Raw genomic sequence first — 19,221 nt, forward strand, 5'->3', positions numbered from 1 at the left:
TTTTATGTGGCATTACTGCTTTGTTTGGACTAAACCATTTCTTTCTTTTCTTTCCCTTGCATTAGCACAAAGACAAATTTTCTAGTCATCAGTAATGGTGCAGGATAGGAATGATAGGTGGTGTTCACACACAAATCGATGACAAGCAAGTGGATAATGCACATATGGCCAACCAGTAATTTTTCTCATTTGGCTTGTGTATCTCATATGCTTCATTGTTGAACCTTCTCCATTGCATTCAAATGTTCCACAATGATGGAATGAGCATGAGGGATTCAATGGAGGGGAAATTTTAGAAAATGATTTCACTGAAGAAAATGTTAGTGTTCCTTTATTTGACCCTATAATATTCTTTCCCCTATTGTAACCATGTCTGTGGCATTCACTAAGAGAAGCAGAATGTTTCACAAGTGTTGATCACATTGAGTGTGGGATAGCATTTCACATTTCCTGATTACAATCTCTGAATTCCAAAGACAAGTCATGTTTCAGATTTATCAGTCCCCTTGTCATAGTAAATACAATGCAGGCTGAATGTTGTTTGTTTGGTATGATTTGAACTGGGAGTTGCAGCAACAGTAAGTGAATAATGCTTCTGATTTTCTCTCTGTTGCAATATGTCACCACTGACTTGAGAACTAGAAAAAGTTCATTCTGAGTGTCACATGACAGATAATGCATGTGGCATGTGGCATTGTGCAGACTATTGTTGGTCTCTAACCTTGCCTATGTATTCAATTGTTATAGACAGAAGAGTTCGAATATTCACAGGAAATTTTCATTAGTTGAACCTGCAATTTTCTGAGCTTAACCTCTGAATGCCAAGCCTCTTTGACCAAGAAATAATATCACATTAAGTAACATGAGAGCTCAAATGCAAGTTGGCTATTACATGGATGAACAGAAAAGTTACCTTTTTTACTTCCAACCATCAGCATACTTCTTTCATGTCATTTTATTTCTTCGTTTTTATGATTCTCCTGTGAAATATTTCTACAAATGTAAATATTTCGTTTGTTGTCTGTCATTGGATGAAAAATATATTGTATATACTGGTTTTTAATGTAAATCACCTTAAGATGTAATCAGAAATGTGTTGCTTCTGGATGTTGTTGGCAAGGCTACCAAATTGTAATGTTGTTTTAGATCTGCCAACGTGTACATTTGTTGGGGAAATGTGATAGAATTCACAAGAATATTTGAAGAAAGCATTTTTTAACTCTATCACAATGTGGGTTTAGTGCACAATATGTAAAGAAGAAATAGAATAATATAACAGTTAATACAATCAACTTTGCCAAAATAACACTCTTCTACAAACACCCTTGTATTTCTGAAAAAAATACATTGTGATCCTATTTGTACTTAGATAGTTGAATTCAAAACTGTTTTTAGTTTTTTTTTCTGTCAGGAATTGTTTATGAATAATCACAATTTTCTTTTTCTCTTCTATTTCTGATATATTGCAGCAAACATGAGGTGAAATTCAATAGAGAAATTCACATATTTATGATGTTATAATTTCATCACATTAATGGAGGGTGAATTCTAACACATAACACAGAAATCTTTTTGGATACACCTTGTAGCATTTATTTGATATGAGAAATAAGAGGAAATCGACAAGAAAATGAACCACTCTATTCTAATGCACATCACTTTCTTCTCTTGTATTGTGAATCTTTCTTATCTTGAATGATATTCCAGCAATAATCTGCTAATACAGAAGGTACCCACTTCCCTTCATAACACCTTTCTATGGTAGAAATGTCCTTATGGTATTTTTCGCCATGTTCATTCAATACATCACTACAACTCTCTATGAAGTAGTCCAGATGAGAGTCCATCATATGTATCTTCAAAGACACACTGCACATTGTTTCATTAGCCCAAGTTTGATGTGAAGAGGTGTAAGCGGTATATCCCCAAGAGCTATCTGACATTAATGTTGTGCATTCTTTTCGCCCACTTTCCATTTCCGACTAGGCCATTTCTTTTTCATGTAGTGACAATTTCCGTCTTGACTATCCCATTCACAAAGAAAACAGGCATACTCCACGTACCCTTGTTACATTCTCTGTACCATCGCCATTACTTTGAAATCTGCAAATATTTTCCATTTGTATTCACGGTATAGTAATAAATTTAACACCCATTCTACAAATTGGTAATTCTCTTTGGTCAAGCTGGCATAAGCTACTGAAATGGAGGGTATTTTATTTCCATTATGCAGCAAAACACCATTGAGACTTAGTTTTGATGCAGCAACCGGCTGCCACTGTTAGAGATAATGGGCTATTGCAGGTGGTCTCAGTGACATACATATGGCAGGGGATAACTCGATGACATCTGATTCTTCCCACCTGCTGTTGAACAAGAAATTGTTATGTTCCATCACTAACAGATGTGGCAACTTACCTGTAACAAGAAATTGTTATGTTCCATCACTAACGGATGTGGCAACATACCTGTATCTCTCTTATATATATATATATATATATATATATATATATATATATATATATATATATATATATATATATATATATATATATATATATATATATATATATATATATATATATATATATATATAATGGAAGGAAACATTCCACGTGGGAAAAATTATATATTAAAACAAAGATGAGGTGACTTACCGAACAAAAGCGCTGGCAGGTCGATAGACACACAAACATACACACAAAATTCAAGCTTTCGCAACAAACTGTTGCCTCATCAGGAAAGAGGGAAGGAGAGGGGAAGACGAAAGGAAGTGGGTTTTAAGGGAGAGGGTAAGGAGTCATTCCAATCCCGGGAGCGGAAACACTTACCTTAGGGGGAAAAAAGGGACAGGTATACACTCGCACATATCCATCCACACATACAGACACAAGCAGACATATTTCTGCTTGTGTCTGCTTGTGTCTGTATGTGTGGATGGATATGTGCGTGTGTGCGAGTGAATACCGGTCCCTTTTTTCCCCCTAAGGTAAGTCTTTCCGCTCCCGGGATTGGAATGACTCCTTACCCTCTCCCTTAAAACCCACTTCCTTTTGTCTTCCCCTCTCCTTCCCTCTTTCCTGATGAGGCAACAGTTTGTTGCGAAAGCTTGAATTTTGTGTGTATGTTTGTGTTTGTTTGTGTGTCTATCGACCTGCCAGCGCTTTTGTTCGGTAAGTCACCTCATCTTTGTTTATATATATATATATATATATCTTGTAGAACAGTGTAATTTAATTGGATAGATAAAAACATCTAATCACCAATCACATTTTTTCTTGCCCGCATGTGTGTGTACTTGCGTTTGTGTACTTGTGTGTGTGTGTGTGTGTGTGTGTGTGTGTGTGTGTGTGTGTGTGTGTTTTTGTGTTTTTCTTGCTGCTGCTTGGCAAGTAGATTTTTTAATCTATCAAACTAAATTATAAAGAAGAAATAGTACATTTAAAATTAAACACGATATACAATTAGATGCAGCTGGGGTGAAGGACTCATAAAACTGAAGAAGTGAATTGAAACAAAGAATATCATGAGACATAAAGTTGCTACTCACTATAGAGTAGAGTTTAAATGAAGGATGTCGTGTTGGGCAGCGTGCTTAGCAGCAGGGTATCAACTTGTTTCTTGCCACAGCTTGTAGGTGGCCATTTATGTGGACAGACAGCTTGTTTGTTGTCATGCCCACATATAATGCAGCACAATGGTTGCATCTTAGCTTATATAGCACATGACTGGTTTCACAGGTAGCACTGCCTACAATGGGATAGGTGATATTTGTGACCAGACTGGAGAAGGTGGTGGTGGTGGTGGTGGTGGTGGTGGTGGTGGTGGTGGTGGTGGTGGTAGGATGTATGGGACAGGTCTTGCATCTGGGGCTATTACAGGGATATGAGTATGGGTTAAAAGTTCTTCCTAAACACCCAGAATCCTAAAACCCCTCCCCTCATTCAGATTCATTGAAGACATCTTTGTGATCTGGATCGAGAGTGAGGACACCCTATACGCATTCCTCCAGAACCTCAACAGCTTCTCCTCCTTTGTCTCACCAGGACCTTCTCAAGCCAGCAAGCCTAGTTCCTAGGTGTTGATCTCCACTTCAAAGATGACTACATCACTGCCTCTGTCGATATCCAACCTACTAACTACAATTAATACCTCCATTTTGACAACTGCTACCCAGTCCATACCAAGAAGTCCCTCCCATACAGTCTATCCACATATGCAGTGATGAGAGGCCATCCTTGAAATATACCGGGGGTCTCAATGAAGTGTTCAGACAATAATTATCCTCCAAACCTTGTACAAAAACAAATCTTCTGTGCTTTATCTTTGCAGTTTCCCACGACCCCCAAAGTCTCACCATCTGGCCACAGAGGAGCATTCCCCTCGTAACTCAGTACCACCCAGGACTGGAACAACTGAATTACATCCTCTGCCAGTGTTCTGACTATCATTGTGCTCTGAAATCAGAAATGTCCTGCCTACTATCCTCCACACCTGTCCCACAGTGATATTCCTCCGTCCACCAAACCTACACAATACACTCGTCCATCCCAGCACAATCCCTGCTCCCAACCCTTACTTAATGGCTCAGATCACTGTAATAGAACTAAATGCAAGACCTGTCCCATACATCCTTCATTCACCATCTACTCCAGGCTGGTCACAAACAACATATATCCCACCAAAGGCAGGGCTACATGTGAAACCAGTCATCTGATATAGAGGCTGAGCTTCAACCAATGTGCTGATTTCTGCATGGGAATGACAAGCAACAAGCTGTCTGTCTGCATGAATTACCAGTAATAAACTGTGGCCAGGAACTCCCCCTGCAGTATATCCTATGTTCCTGTAACCCTCCTGGCTTCAACCTTGATTAGTCAGTTTTCTCACCCATTCAGACCCTTCCCTGTCTCCATTCCAGTGCTACGTAGCCCTCATATCACCAACACAAGAGGTCTTCTTTACTCCTTTTGTAGAAAGAACTGCAAGGATTTTGCTTTTTTTTGTGGGTGACAATGTCAGTGAAGATATTATTTATCTTTATTACATTATTTGCTAGGTATATACTATTAGACATATATTTTCACCGATAACTTATTCTTGAAGAAAAGTGATGTCTGTGTCTTGTAACTAGTGTGTTCAGCAAAGTTATTGTTTTGATCACTTCTTCTATTTTTAAAGCTACATTTTTACATTTATAATAGCTACCACAGCTAAGGCTAAGTATCTATGGCTGGATGACATGTCTGGCATTGCAGCAATAGAGCATACAAACTAACTTTGCTAATTAATGCATGCATCTATTAGTCATGACTGTCAAAATCCAGACTGTAGTTGGAGATTAGCCATCACAAATGTACAGACACTGTTTTACGATGTACTATTGTTCTTCCTCCTTGTGAGATAGTGTACTGGAGACAATTGCATTGTTTTCCTTATTTTGTTTTGGCTGTCTTAGTAGTTTCTTCGTATAATTTAGGTGTTTACATTTATTTATGGAGCTGTGTTTTGATTAATGAGGAGGGGGTTTATGAGGAATCCAGTCAGCAATAATGTTTCTATGATTTACCATATGACACATGAGAGCTGATTACCTCTGGAATGAAGAGGCTGGGAGTAAATTGTGTAGTAGAAACAACTGAAACACATAGGAGAAATGTGCACACACATTTGGAGAGAATTTGTGATAAGTATCCGAAGATAATGTACGTACAGTACCACTGTCCCTTTGCTCAAAAAACATTTCCCATCAAGACTTTCACTACAGTCTGTTCCCAGACAAAATTGTTTCTCTTACTGCCTCACCTCTCTACATGGAGTCCAGTAGGGAGCTGCATTTCCCCATCTGTCATCCACTCGTGGTCATTTATCCCATCTGTTGCGGATGATCCATACACAAGGTGAGAAATGTGCTTAGGTTGTCATGAACCCTAGAACTTCATTGCAACACAGAAGGCTCATTATAATGTTGGGCATATGAAATGGCTTCATAGTGCTAAAAACATAGTCCTGTTATGCTGTAAGGTTGTCACAAATATGAGCTAAGCTGGGCACTGCAAGCTGCACTGGTGTTTTCCTAGATTCCATTGTTGTTGTGCTCAGAGGAATAGTTGGGAATGTTACAGCAAGGCAAGGTAAAGAATGCCCTGATCCACTGAAAGATGTTTGATAATATGAGAACTATTCTTGAAGCTGCAGTTCAGCACTCTGTTTGTAAAAACTGAGAGGCGCTGCTGTAGGTATCTAAAGAGTAGGTTGCACTAGTGATGTCAATATTGTGGGCTACATTCTTATTAATATAGTCATGGCACTCAGAAGTAGATAGTGGATGTCAAGTCTGGGACTTGGGTTGGCTGGTGAGCCATTGTGCAGTGGTCTATGAAGGCTGTGAAGAGCACAGGAATGCTGGAAAATTGTCCAGTGTCATGTGGTCCCTATACAGAAACTATGCAATGGCTGTCATGGGCAAGATGAGCTGCTCTGACTTTGTTTCAGGTTTATTAACATGCTAGCAACAGGCAGCACTCTGTTGAATGTCACAAGACAGCATTGTAAGGTACCAGTCATATGGTACACCACACACTTCCACTTCATTCCTATGATGTCTTCTATTCCATCCTGTTCCCATCCCCAACAAATTTCTTCCTGCCTCACCTTTACGAAGAATGCACCTGAGAAACAACCCACATCATCTGCTACACAGTCTCCTGGCTATGTGTATCCATCTGTAAGTAAAGAAAGGAGGATTACATTGTATGTGTTTGATGTGCAATTTTACTGCATGAACAGCAAAAATGTGGTAAGTGATAAAATTTTTGCTATTACCTTATGAGGGGTATCCCTGAGAAAAGTTAATGATAATTTGAAATTCTTGGTGAAGTTTTCTGCAAGTCACCAAGTGCTCTCATTGTCAAATACTGGATGAATAGAATGACAGCATATGCTTGCAGTGAGTGAGGCTGCATATACAGTCATACACACAGTTCCTAACTGTTAAACTTGCCACAGTGAGTTAACCCTGTAACATAAAATTGTATGTTTTAATAAGCAGATTACTACAGGATTTTTAATTATAAAATTTGGTTAGTAATTATTTGAAATGTTGACAATAAAAGTTTATTTGCCCCTGGCGGTATTCAGATAGCCAGCTTGCAACTCGAATAAAGTTCTGACATTGTGGAACTCGGTTAGTAATGTTCACTGTTGTACATAATTGACTAGATTAGATGCTCAGTTATTCACTGATCACTAGGCTCTCTAAAAGATTGAAATAATTGATTCTGTTCTTTATAATGTCATATTGAAACAGTCTTCATTTATCAACTGTTTGTTTGACTTTTGCAGATTAAGTATTTTTTATATTAACACACAATTTCCTTTTTTGTCAATCAGGCCCTGTTGTCAACGAAGCCCCGCGTCCTATTGCTCAGGTGAGTGAAAGTAGAGGAAGCACCCCTGAGACGGACAGAGAGCGGGTGAGTTTCACCAGCAGCAAAGAAGTTTGGCTTTATGGCATGTAATGAACCCCCCCCCACCTCTGTTTCCTGGCCTCCTTCCAGGGTGCTCACAGTTTTCATTAGCCCATGGTTTTTAGCCCTTCTGTGGGCTGCCCTGCACACACCATTTTAATTAATCAACTCCTTTCTACATACCCTATATATCTTCACTTCATACTTATTATTTTTTTCACTCCAATCTTTCCTGACACCACAACATTGGCAACTCCATTTGCACTGGTAACTCAAGTCTATTATTAAGATGTAATTACCTACTGAACAGTCACAAAAATTTATCAAAGAATACTCGCATACTGGCTAATGACAGTAATGGGTGCAACAGATCCAGGGCACGGCACTTCACTGAGCAAGAATGAGATAGCATGGAATGAACCACTCAAATCAGCAGATACATTGAAGACTGATGAAGGAACTATCATTGTCACACTCTGCAGAAACTGTTCATATATTTGCAGCAGATTTCATGCAAGAGATAAAATTCTGAAAGTGAATAAAAGTTTAAACCCACTATTTGAACTGGAATATGACCTTCTGGCAGCAACCATCATTCATTGGTACTATAGACATTGAGAAATATGTAACATTACCCAAGAGATAGGTTACACCAAAGTTGATATTCAGTAAACATGATAATTACCACCTACAGTTGTCTAAAATATTTAGTTATTGCAATTACATGCCAATTACCTTTTTAAACCAATAATGGAGTCACTCTTCTTGCTATTATCATAGCCAGATGAACTTGAAAAAAATCTTATTAGAATACTATCCGAACCCTTAAATAGATTTTTTGAGCACTTCATAGAGAGGTCTTCTTGTCTTTGGGTATCATATGTTTAACTTGTGTCGCTTAGTAATTCAATAAACCTAACGTCATATTTGATAGCTCATATATCACAGGTTGTGCTGTGAGAAGTAAAAGACATTTAATAAACATACATTTGTCAAAAATTCAGAGCAGGCTGAGAGCTAGAGCAGAGAGCTACCACAGTCAACTAGGAATGAGCAGCCAAATTCCCCAAGTGGAGTTAGCTAATGACTATGCACCAAGGTAAATGTCGACAGTTTACACTGGTAACTAACAGGTTTTAAACTTAATGTATTTAGAATTGGTAATAAGGATGCAACATTTAAGCGAGTAGTTAGTTATAATGAGCAGGAACCTCAGGCTCGATAAATGTACCTTATCCTCCTGAGCTCAATAAATTCACCGAATAGAACAGACTACTGGTTCCTGCCCAAATTGTGGCACTCTGCCATGGAGCATGTCAGATGAGCAACTTCGCTACACTCGAGCGACTGGTAGGGGCAGCAGACTGCCAGTCAACTCAGATGCCGTGCGACGACAGAGGTGCCACCATGGCAAAAGGCAAACATGCCTCTGCTCTGGGCACAGGGAACAAGAACACATCATTTCCTGCCAAAGCTACCCTGCCAACACACGCCAATGGGAACAGAATTCTGCACAAATAAAGCTTCACACAAGAAGGGGCAGGAAGTAGAAAATGTGAACAAAACGCACAAGTGACTAGCAATGTAATTGACACTGTTAAAAATTTCTGTTATTCAGAATTGAAAATATCAGCACCTGCTGATAAAATAACTCAAGTGTACACATATACCAAGATCACTTTGCCTCTGACATAGATCACGTTACAATTGATTCCCTTCATGAGACTTACAACAGGGAATACTCTTACACTTGCATGACATATTACCTGGAACACAAATTGCAATTAATAACACTGACTGATGATCATGCACTCAGTCACTCATAGGTGCATTAATATAACAGATGCAATTTTAGATAACACAGACATGACCTTACTCAAATATAAAAGAACAACACTTTACTCCACTCAGTTGTGAAGGAGCCATGCATTGCAGGATTCCAGCCAGGGTATTATTGCATCCTACACACTCAGGTGATCATTGAGGAGCCATAAAATTTAAGCTTGTAGAGTAAGCCAGTTACTTGCCAATCAGGTTGCTTGCAATGTCCGTATGTCTTCATGCAGCTCACCGCTATCTGGCCTTATGACAGCCTGCCCAGCTTGACGTGACTGATTCAACCTTCAGCAGCATCTCGGGACCTGCACCGGACAGTGGGAGTCTGCCAAAAGCAACAACTTGCCAGCCACATGCCCACATGCCAGTTCTTCTTCAGGACCCACCAAACCAACACACATGTGCAAGTGTTGCTACGACTCGGACATGATTTAATCCTTCTGTCTTCCACAGTTTGTTCAAGAAAGTCGGTGTCAGTTTTCACAAAGCGTAATATGAATGGCCACCTTGAAAACATTTTGTGCTCTACCATTTGATACTCCTTCACATACATAATCCAACACAGTTCTGTATCTTAAAGCACTGGATGATCAGTTCTTCTGGAGATAGTCCTTGCCTTCTGAATGTACAGAGAAACGTTTGCTCCCAGCAACTTGTCGATCTTGCCAGGTGACCAAAATTCTAGATCGATAAGTTTTGTACGTGTCAAATCCAACACACTGTTTAATTTTGCTGAAGGTAACTGACATCTTGTCTTGATCCCAGACAGAAGATGAAATGAAGAAGTTTATACAGAAGTCAACTTGAACAGAGACGTGCTGCTTCGTTTGTTATATGATTCCACCTGTTCCTTGAATGTATACTCTACTGTCCCATCTGTGAAGTCAGAGCCACTACTATCTATCAACCATGTTGTCACTGTTGTAAGCAGCACTTGTTTGTCTCGGATGATTATAAGTGAGCAGTAATGCAATGTACTTGGATGTATACCATTTTTTGTGTTTCATGTCACTAGGACAATCCTTCCTTGTTCCATCTTGTGTGTTTTATTTCTGTGTGTAGCAATGTGTGGTGCCCTTTTTGACAAGCATGACGGCATACATAAGTGCAACTAGAAGCCCTACAATCACCCTTTGGACAATTGTTGAACAATTTGTTTGGCATCACTATAGGTTTGTGTTCACTACACGTGGCTTGCCTGAATTTGCTGCACTTCTGCAAAGCTTGAGTCAAGTGACGCATGACATACGCAACACTAGCAGCCACTAGATTCATCTCAAACGCCCTAAGTGCTTGACATTGCAGGTGGTCTGCTGTTTGTTCCAATATGTGCTGTGTCATGGTAGTACTGTAGCCTTGATAATTTCAGATTTGCATTTATTTTTGAGAAAAGCACATCTCCATTCTAATATCAGAAAGCTATTGAAACTCAGGCAGGTTTTAAATCTTGTTGTTACAGACTGGATAACTTTTTCTATAAAGAGCAGTGAAATAATTACATCTTGAAAGGATACATTTAGTTGTAATGCCAACAGCACATGAATATTGCTTGAAGTAGTGCATGAAGTTCACTTGCACCTTCCCCAGTCGCTGACAGAAACGTTAACAGCTTCTTCAGATGTGCTGATGCAATCAGTCTTGGGTTATTGTATGTGTTGCAAACTGTATCAAATGGTTATTTAGCAGTGTCCTGTAATTCATAATTATTTACCACAAGACTCACAAATGTCACTAAAATGCCTGAACTACTTTACATTCCGATTCCCTCTAGGCAGACAGTATCCCCCCCACCATTCACAAGGGGATTATGGTTCCTTCGTGTTAGTTCACATGTGGTGCACATGTGGCTCTGAGCTAATGCAGCCAGTTCTTTCTTACTGTCCGCATTTGTCACCCTGCCCTCCCTCCCTATCCTTGCTCACTCCCAGTTGCCCCCTCCTCCACCTTTCTTGGTGATCTGATTCATCTCGATATGGCTATCCACCTGGTTTCCTTTATTGTTTACAATTTGCTTTCCTCTGCCTGTTCATTCATGTTTTTTGGTTTTTAGGTCCCCAATTGAGTTTTACCTCCACTTCAAAATTTCTTGTTTTTGTTTAATGTGAGCCGTTTGGGGAACAACTCGCTCCCTGGCATCTGCGGTGTGGATTCCTCTTGCCTTCCCCCTGTTGCCCCCTTCAACCCAGCTAGGTCACCAGCACACATAGCCAGTCTGTGTGATGGGTCTGTTATGTACCCATCTGGCTGAGATCCCTGACAACACAGGAATCACTCTCCTGATTCCTAAATTGTTCATTCCCCATGTATGCCAAGGAGTGGTTGCTTGTCTTCTTGGAGCATCAGAACTCCCACCTATAGCCACCGTGCTAGATGGCCCTTGGTTTGGGTGGGTGGCACCCTTCGGGAGAGCCCATGGTCAGAATGGCTGGTATTTGGGGGATGCTTGATGCATGAAGCGTATGGAGCTGCAAAGATCTGGCCGATCTCAAACGGCTGCTTCTTTGAATGGTGAACAATCATTGAATGGTGCTTCATGTTACCCAGCAACCTCTGCTTCCCTGGCTACACCATGGGAGGATGGCCAGGCTAGCCATCTTTGGATGATATACTTCCCCCCTAACCTCATCTGTACGAGGACAGATGGGGACACATTCATTGCCACAATGCCATTGTTTTTGTGGAAAATATTGAGGAAAACTTTCTTGATCAGAGCATCTTCTGCCACCCAATCGGCAGCTCTTTGCATCTGTGATCCTATTGGCAATGTCCCAGTGTCTTTTATCCCTCACCAATCTCTGAATATGGTGTAGAGAGTGATTTTTCATTGGGATCTCACCCTGCAAAATGATTAGGAACTCTGGGCTAATCTGGAGAGGTGTGCATTAATTTGGTTTGGCATGTGGAGAAGGGCCACAAAGACAACCGCATCCATACTGGTGCCTTCATTCTAGCTTTTCTGGGGGTACCCTCCCAGAGAATGTCAAGGTTATGTGCTGAAGTTGTGATGTGAAGCCATACACCCCACCACCTATGCGGTGCTTCTGGTGGCTGCAATTTGGGCATATGTTTTCCTGGTGTGTGTGGTAGACCCTCTGTACACTCACTGTGGACACCCATTCCATGAGGGAAGCCCCTGTGTTCTGACACCTGTGTGTGACAAATGTACTGAAAGCCACTCCCCTCACTCGCTAAATTTGCCCGGCATAAAAGAGAGGAAGGAGATCCAAGAATACAAGTCATCGAATCGCCTGTCTTATACTGAGGGTTACTAAAAGTATGAGATACTCCATCCAGTGTCACTATCTTCAACTTATCTCTCTTTTACTTCATTTCCTCCTCCTACCTCTCCCTTGCCCAGCCCCATCCACCTATCCCCTCTCCCTCCCCCTACCCCTGCAGTTGCCACAACCTCCTGTCTGGGTCTGCTCCCTCTCTCCAGCCGAAGAAGTGCGCCCCTTCTTTGGCACCTGCCAGTGATTCGGGTCCCTTACAAGGCCCCTTTGCCCAGCTCAGCTCAGGCTGGAAGACTCCTACCATCACTCAGTCAGTGCGTTTGCTCATCCGAAGGTCACCCGCTCTCTTTCAGTCACCTGTACTCCCTCTGTGCTCTACCCTCCTCCAGCTCTGAAATAGGAGGAGGAGGAGGAGGAGGAGGAGAAAACGGACAGGAAGAAACATAAATCCTAAGACAAGGTCCCCGCCCCCCCCCCCCCAACCGCTGTCCCAAGTAATGCCACCTCCTGCCTTGCAACCTGTGCCTGAGATCTTATCTTATTTACGGATGTCACCTCACCCTTGTAGGTGAAGGCTACTGACCAAGTGACATGGTATCCTCATTTTTTTGTGTAATCTGGATTCTGGCCACACAGTCATCCACTGAAATTGCCAAAGTTACTATCATCACCTACCAGAAATGCAACCTTCTGTCGGAAGTGTACTGGCCCCAGGGAAGCATCTGGTGGGATCTGCACTTTGGTTCACTCCAATGTCGTAGTGACCGGATCGCACTAAGTACCTACCTGGAAGCTATAGTGGTTAGAGTGCAAATGTCTCTGGCAATCACCATTTGCAGTGTCGACCTCCCTCCAGGTACAATAATTCCTTACTTTGCACTGTCTACCTTAATCTAGCAATTCACACCCCATTTCTCATCCTTGGGACTTCAATAGCCACCACCCATTGTGGGAGAGTGACACTTCAATGGGTAGGGGTCTCCTAATTGACCAGCTTATTACGGACCTGAATTTGTGTCTCCTCAATGAGGGTTCCCCTACCCAATTCAATGCTCTTAATGGCACCTTTACCACTATCAATCTCACGATCACCTCTCCTGCTCTCATTGCTTCCCTACATTTGTCAGCCCATGATGATGTTTGTGACAGTGACCACTTTACAGTGGTTCTATTGTTCCCCTGCCGCCACCAGACAGACAGGCCCCCAAGTTACGAATTCCGCAGGGCCAATTGCCCTTTGTATACATCTGCTGTGCACCTCTACACCTCCCTGTCGAATTGCATTGATGCAGTCTGCAAGGCATCTCTGCCACTATTCTTCACACTGCTGCCACCCCCTCCCCCCCATCAACATGTCCCTTCATCGTTGATGGGTACTTTGGTGGGCCAAGGATGTCACAGTCACTGTCTATAACTGCTGACATGCACTGCAGCATTTTAAGCAACACATTTCAAAGACGAACCTCTTCGCTTTTAAGTGTGTTCATGCGAAGGCTCATTACCTTATTAAGCAGTGTAAAAAGGAATGCTGGGAGCACTATGTGCCCCTCCGGGGACATACGCCTCTTCATTGCAGGTTTGGTCCAAGCTCCGTACTGTTCTTGGCTGCCAGCGACAGTCAGTATTCCATAGCCTTAACCTTAACGGTGATTTGTGCACTGATCCATCGGTCCTCGCAGAACACCTTGCTACATGCTTTGGGACGGTATTGGCATCATCTTTCTGTCCTCCTAAATTTCTCCAGCAGAAATGCAGTGTTCACTATGGCCCCCCCCCTACCCCCTGCCAAACCAATCTGTTCATAACACATAACACTGAGTGAGTGCTACAGTCAAGCAGGCTCTTACCTCTTCATGGGACATGGCAGCTGGCCCATATTCTGTCCGCAACCAGATGGTCTATTATCTTCAACTGCATTAGGTTCACAGCTGCTATTCTGTCACAATGATGAAACAGTATAGTTCTCCCTGTCCTTAAGGCCAGGAAGAACCCAATGGCCTCGACAGCTACCGCCCAATTAACCTGAAAAATGTACTACATAAACTTCTCGAGAGGATAGTTAGCTACACATTATGTTGGGTACTAGAATCTCCGGGCCTTTTGTCCCTGTATCTCTGTGGCTTCCAAGTGAAATGATCTCCAACTGATCATTTACTTGGGTTGGAAAAAGTTACGCAACAGGCTTTTACTCACCACCAGCGCCTAGTTGTGGTCTTCTTTTTACCTACATTGGGCACACAACATGGCTTGGTGCCATCACATTTTAGTTACCAACCATGACTGAGGCTTCCATGTGCCCCTTCAGATTTTTATCCATGAGTTTTCCTCTGAGCGGCTCTTCTGGTTTCAAGTTGGAACTTCCCTCAGCACCCCTGGAATTCTGCAGAATGGTATCCCACATGGTTCTGTGGTAAGTGTCACACTCTTCCTCCTTGCAGTCCATGGGCTTGTGACCTCTGTTGCGCCACTGGTTACTCTAGCATTGTACGTCGATGATTTTTGCATCTGATGCAGCTCCCACTAAGTAGCATCTGGTGAGTGTCTGCTCTAAGATGCCATCCCATGGGCCTCTGCATGGGCCACCTCCTATTGCTTCCAGGTTTCTCCCTCAAATATGTGGGTAATGCACTTTTATCACTGATTCACAGTACACCCCAACTCAGAATTTTATTTAGTTGAACAGCTTCTCGATGTTGTAGCACAGTCCTGTTTCTTGGGCCTTACTTTTGATAACCAGCTGACATGGCTGCCCTTCATTTGCCACCTAAATACTGTATGTATATGGAAGCTTAATGCTCTCCACCTCCTGGCCCTTGCATCTTGGGGTGCAGACTGTGTCACTTTTCTCCATCTTTACTGTGGCCTGGTCTTCTCCAGACTGTTGTGGTGGTCAGGTTTATGGCTCAGCAGCTCCTTCCACTTTGAAACTGCTTGACCTTCTTCACCATTGTGGGGTTCATCTGGCTATTGGTGGCTTTCTCAGTAGTCCCATTGATAGTCTCCTCACAGAAGTGGGGATTCTCCCTCTACACACATGACTGAGCAAACTACTACTTTCTTAATCAGTCATCATTCGCCAATTCCCTGACCATCCGATGTATCCTGCACTCTTCGCCATTGAGGACTGTCTCCCTCCTGACACCCGTTCTTGTGTGGGATTGCCGGTTGGCATGTGTATCACTTCCTTATGTCGGGATCCCCATCTCCCTTCACTGTAATGTACTTCACATATTTCCTCCCATACCCCTCCCACCCATGGATGGTAACTAGACCATGAATTATGACTGATCTATTCCAGGGTCCTAAGATTCATGTCATCTCTGTAATTCTCCACCATCTTGTATGTGCCATCCTTGGAGTGTTCTAGGGTGCCTCAATTTTTCACACTGATAGTTCTAAGGCAATAGATAAGGTGGGATACACTTTCATGTCTCCTACTGCCTTAGAACACCATTTTTTGCCAGGATCAATTAGTGTGTTCACAGCAGAGTTTCTGGAAATTCACAGAGCCCTCCTTTTTTATCTCAGGCCTCCCTCCACAGTGTTTTAATCTGTTCAGATCCAACGAGCAGGCTGCTGGCCATCAACCTCGTGCTTTGGTCTCTGCTATACGTGCCCTTCTCTTGGCCCACGAGTGTGCCACCTGTTCAGATGTCTTTCTCTGGGTCCCAAGTCATTTGAGCAACCCAGGGAATGGACTGGCTGACCGTTTGGCTAGAGAAGCAGATACTTACTGCCATTTCCTTTCATTATTCCAACTGTGGATGTGCGGATCTATGCAAAATCTCTCTTTACCCAAAATCTGAATGACATCTGGTGTGCTACTGCACATAGTAATAACTCCCCACAATCATGTAGTCTTCCCCCTGTGGGTGAGGGGTAAGAATAGGCCCGAGGTATTCCTGCCTGTCGTAAGAGGCGACTAAAAGGAGTTTCAACCGTTTCGGCCTTCCATGTGATGGTCCCCCTTGGGGTTTGACCTCCATTTTCCAAATTCTACAGAAGTACGAGCCTTTTGGGGAAGGACACTGTACGTGGTGTATCACTGGTCCTCAGTGCACTAAGACCTTGGCACTCAGCATTGTAACTGCGTTGTAACCACACCCACTATTCCTCAAATTTGGCCTAAACGTCTGATGGGTTGCACAAGTTATGCCCATAGTGCGCCCCATCTGCACCTACAATCATGATGGACTTTCCATGGCACCCGAAATCCAGCACGGTAGCCAGCCCATTGTGGTGGGGTCGTCATGTACCCTCTAGGTTGTAGCCCCCTGACAACACAGGGATCATACTGCCGATACCTGAGCTGCACCCTCCCCACATCGGCCAAGGAGTAGATGCCCGTCTCCTTGGGGCATCAGGACTCCCAGCAACGGTCATCCTGCCAGGTGGCCCTTGTTGAGGCTGGGTGGCGCCCATGGGGAGAGCCTCTGGTTGGAGTGAGTGGTATTGGGGCGGAAGTTTTGCAGATGAAATGTCAAAATGTATCAGGTCGATCTGGGGCTGAGTCTTTTGAAAAGAAAGGTACTGTCTCTGGTTCTGGTACTCCTGCCCTTTCCCCCTTGGCCACTCCCTGGGAGGAAGGACAGGCCCGCCGGCTTGGGGCGATATACTTCCCCCGCTATTTAGTCTGTTCTCGGACCGATGGGGGGGACGTTCACCACCTCCAAGCCCATGTTCTTTGTCCACCACATCTAGGACATCTTTGGGGAAATCGAGGCTCTCAGTAAAATGCGTTCGGGGACCGTTCATATAAAGACCACCTCCGCCACACAGTCGGCGGCGCTCCAGCGTGCGACTGACTAGGGGACATCCCAGTATCCATTGTCCCGCATCTGGCACTGAATAGGATGCAGGGGGTTATTTTTCCTGAGGACCTCCTGCTGCAATCTGATGAGGAGCTCAGGGCCAACCTGGAGTGCTGAGGCGTGCATTTCGTCCGGCGAGTCCAGCGCGGCCCCAAAGACTGTCGCATCGACACCGGGGCCTTTATCCTCGCCTTCGAGGGGGACGTTCTCTCGGAGAAGGTAAAGGTGATGTGCTACCGGTGCGACGTGCCACCTTACGTCCCACCTCCTATGCGCTGCTTTCGGTGTTTGCGCTTTGGGCACATGTCGTCACGGTGTGAGGCTGAGCCCCTTTGTGGCGATTGTGGACGTCCTCTTCGTGAGGAACATACATGCACTCCACCACCTCGGTGCATCAATTGTCCTGGCATCCACTCACCTCGATCTTTAGACTGCCCCGCGTATCAGATGGAGAAGAAGATTCAAGAATTAAAAACTTTGGATCATCTCTCTTTTTCTGAGGCCAGGAAGAAGTATGACCGCCTCCATCCCATGACGTTGGCAATATCGTTGGCCTCAGGCGTGTCCCCTCCTTGCACAGTATCCTCACCCCTATCCTGTCCCCCCTCCACCTCCTCACCCCATCTGGGGTTTATGCCTCCGCCTCCCAAATCCCTCCCTTCCAAATCCTCCTCCCTCGCGGCCCCTGCCCCCTCTGCCCCAGGGGCCACCCTTCCTCCTCCTCCTCCCCCTCCACCGCCTGAGAAGCGATCCTCTTCTCAGGCGTCCAATGGGGAAACGTTCCAGACGACGGCTTCCAAGGTCCGGCATTCCAAAATGGACCCCGCCTCTGACGCTCCATCCATGAGTCGCTGGTCCCGGCTGTCCTCAGTTTCGCTGGGATGCTCTGCTGCCAGGCGCTCAGCTGGCCTCTCGTCGGCGAATGATACTGCCCCTCCTACGCAACCCAGGACAGCGGCCGCAGCTGGCGACGACTCGATGGAACAGGATCCGCCTCCCGCTGGTTGTAGCGTTGTTCCCTCATAACCTGGCCCTCTGCGGCCGTCGAGGTGACCAGCTCTTCCCCTGTTTCATTCCCCCTTTTTTCTGACTAGCGATGGCTTTATTGCATTGGAACATAAGAGGTATTCGATCTAATCAGGAGGAATTACAACTGCTCCTCTGCCTGCACTGTCCGCTCATCCTTGGTCTCCAGGAAACCAAGTTGTGCCCAACTGACCCTATTGCTTTTACGCACTATACCTCGGAGTGGTATGACCTCACCCCTGTGGACGGTATTCCAGCTCATGGTGGGGTCATGTTGCTCGTTCGGGACGATGTCTATTACCATCCCATCCCATTGACCACCCCACTCCAAGCAATAGCTGTCCGTATTACTCTTTCTGCCTTTACTTTTTCTGTTTGTACCATCTACACTCCATCGTCAACCACAGTTAGTCGGGCTGACATGATGCACCTGATTGTTCAGCTTCCTCCGCCGTTTTTATTGTTTGGCGACTTCAATGCCCATCGTCCCCTTTGGGGCTCTCCTGCATCCTGTCAGAGAGGCTCACTCTTGGCGGATGTCTTCAACCATCTCAACCTTGACTGCCTCAATACTGGCACCCCGACTTTCCTCTCGGACTCTACTCATACCTACTCCCACTTAGACCTCTCGATCTGTTCTACCACTCTTGCCCGTCAATTCGAGTGGTGTGTCCTTTCTGACACCTATTCGAGCGACCACTTCCCCTGTGTCGTTCGTCTCCTGCACCACACCCCATCCCCACGTCCTTCGAGCAGGAACATACCGAAAGGTGACTGGGGACTTTACTCCTCCCTGGCGACCTTTTCGGACCACGATTTTCTCAGTTGTGACAGTCAGGTCGAATA

The sequence above is a fragment of the Schistocerca serialis genome, chromosome 5 (genome assembly GCF_023864345.2).
Source record: "Schistocerca serialis cubense isolate TAMUIC-IGC-003099 chromosome 5, iqSchSeri2.2, whole genome shotgun sequence".
NCBI classification, from domain to species: Eukaryota; Metazoa; Arthropoda; class Insecta; order Orthoptera; family Acrididae; genus Schistocerca; species Schistocerca serialis.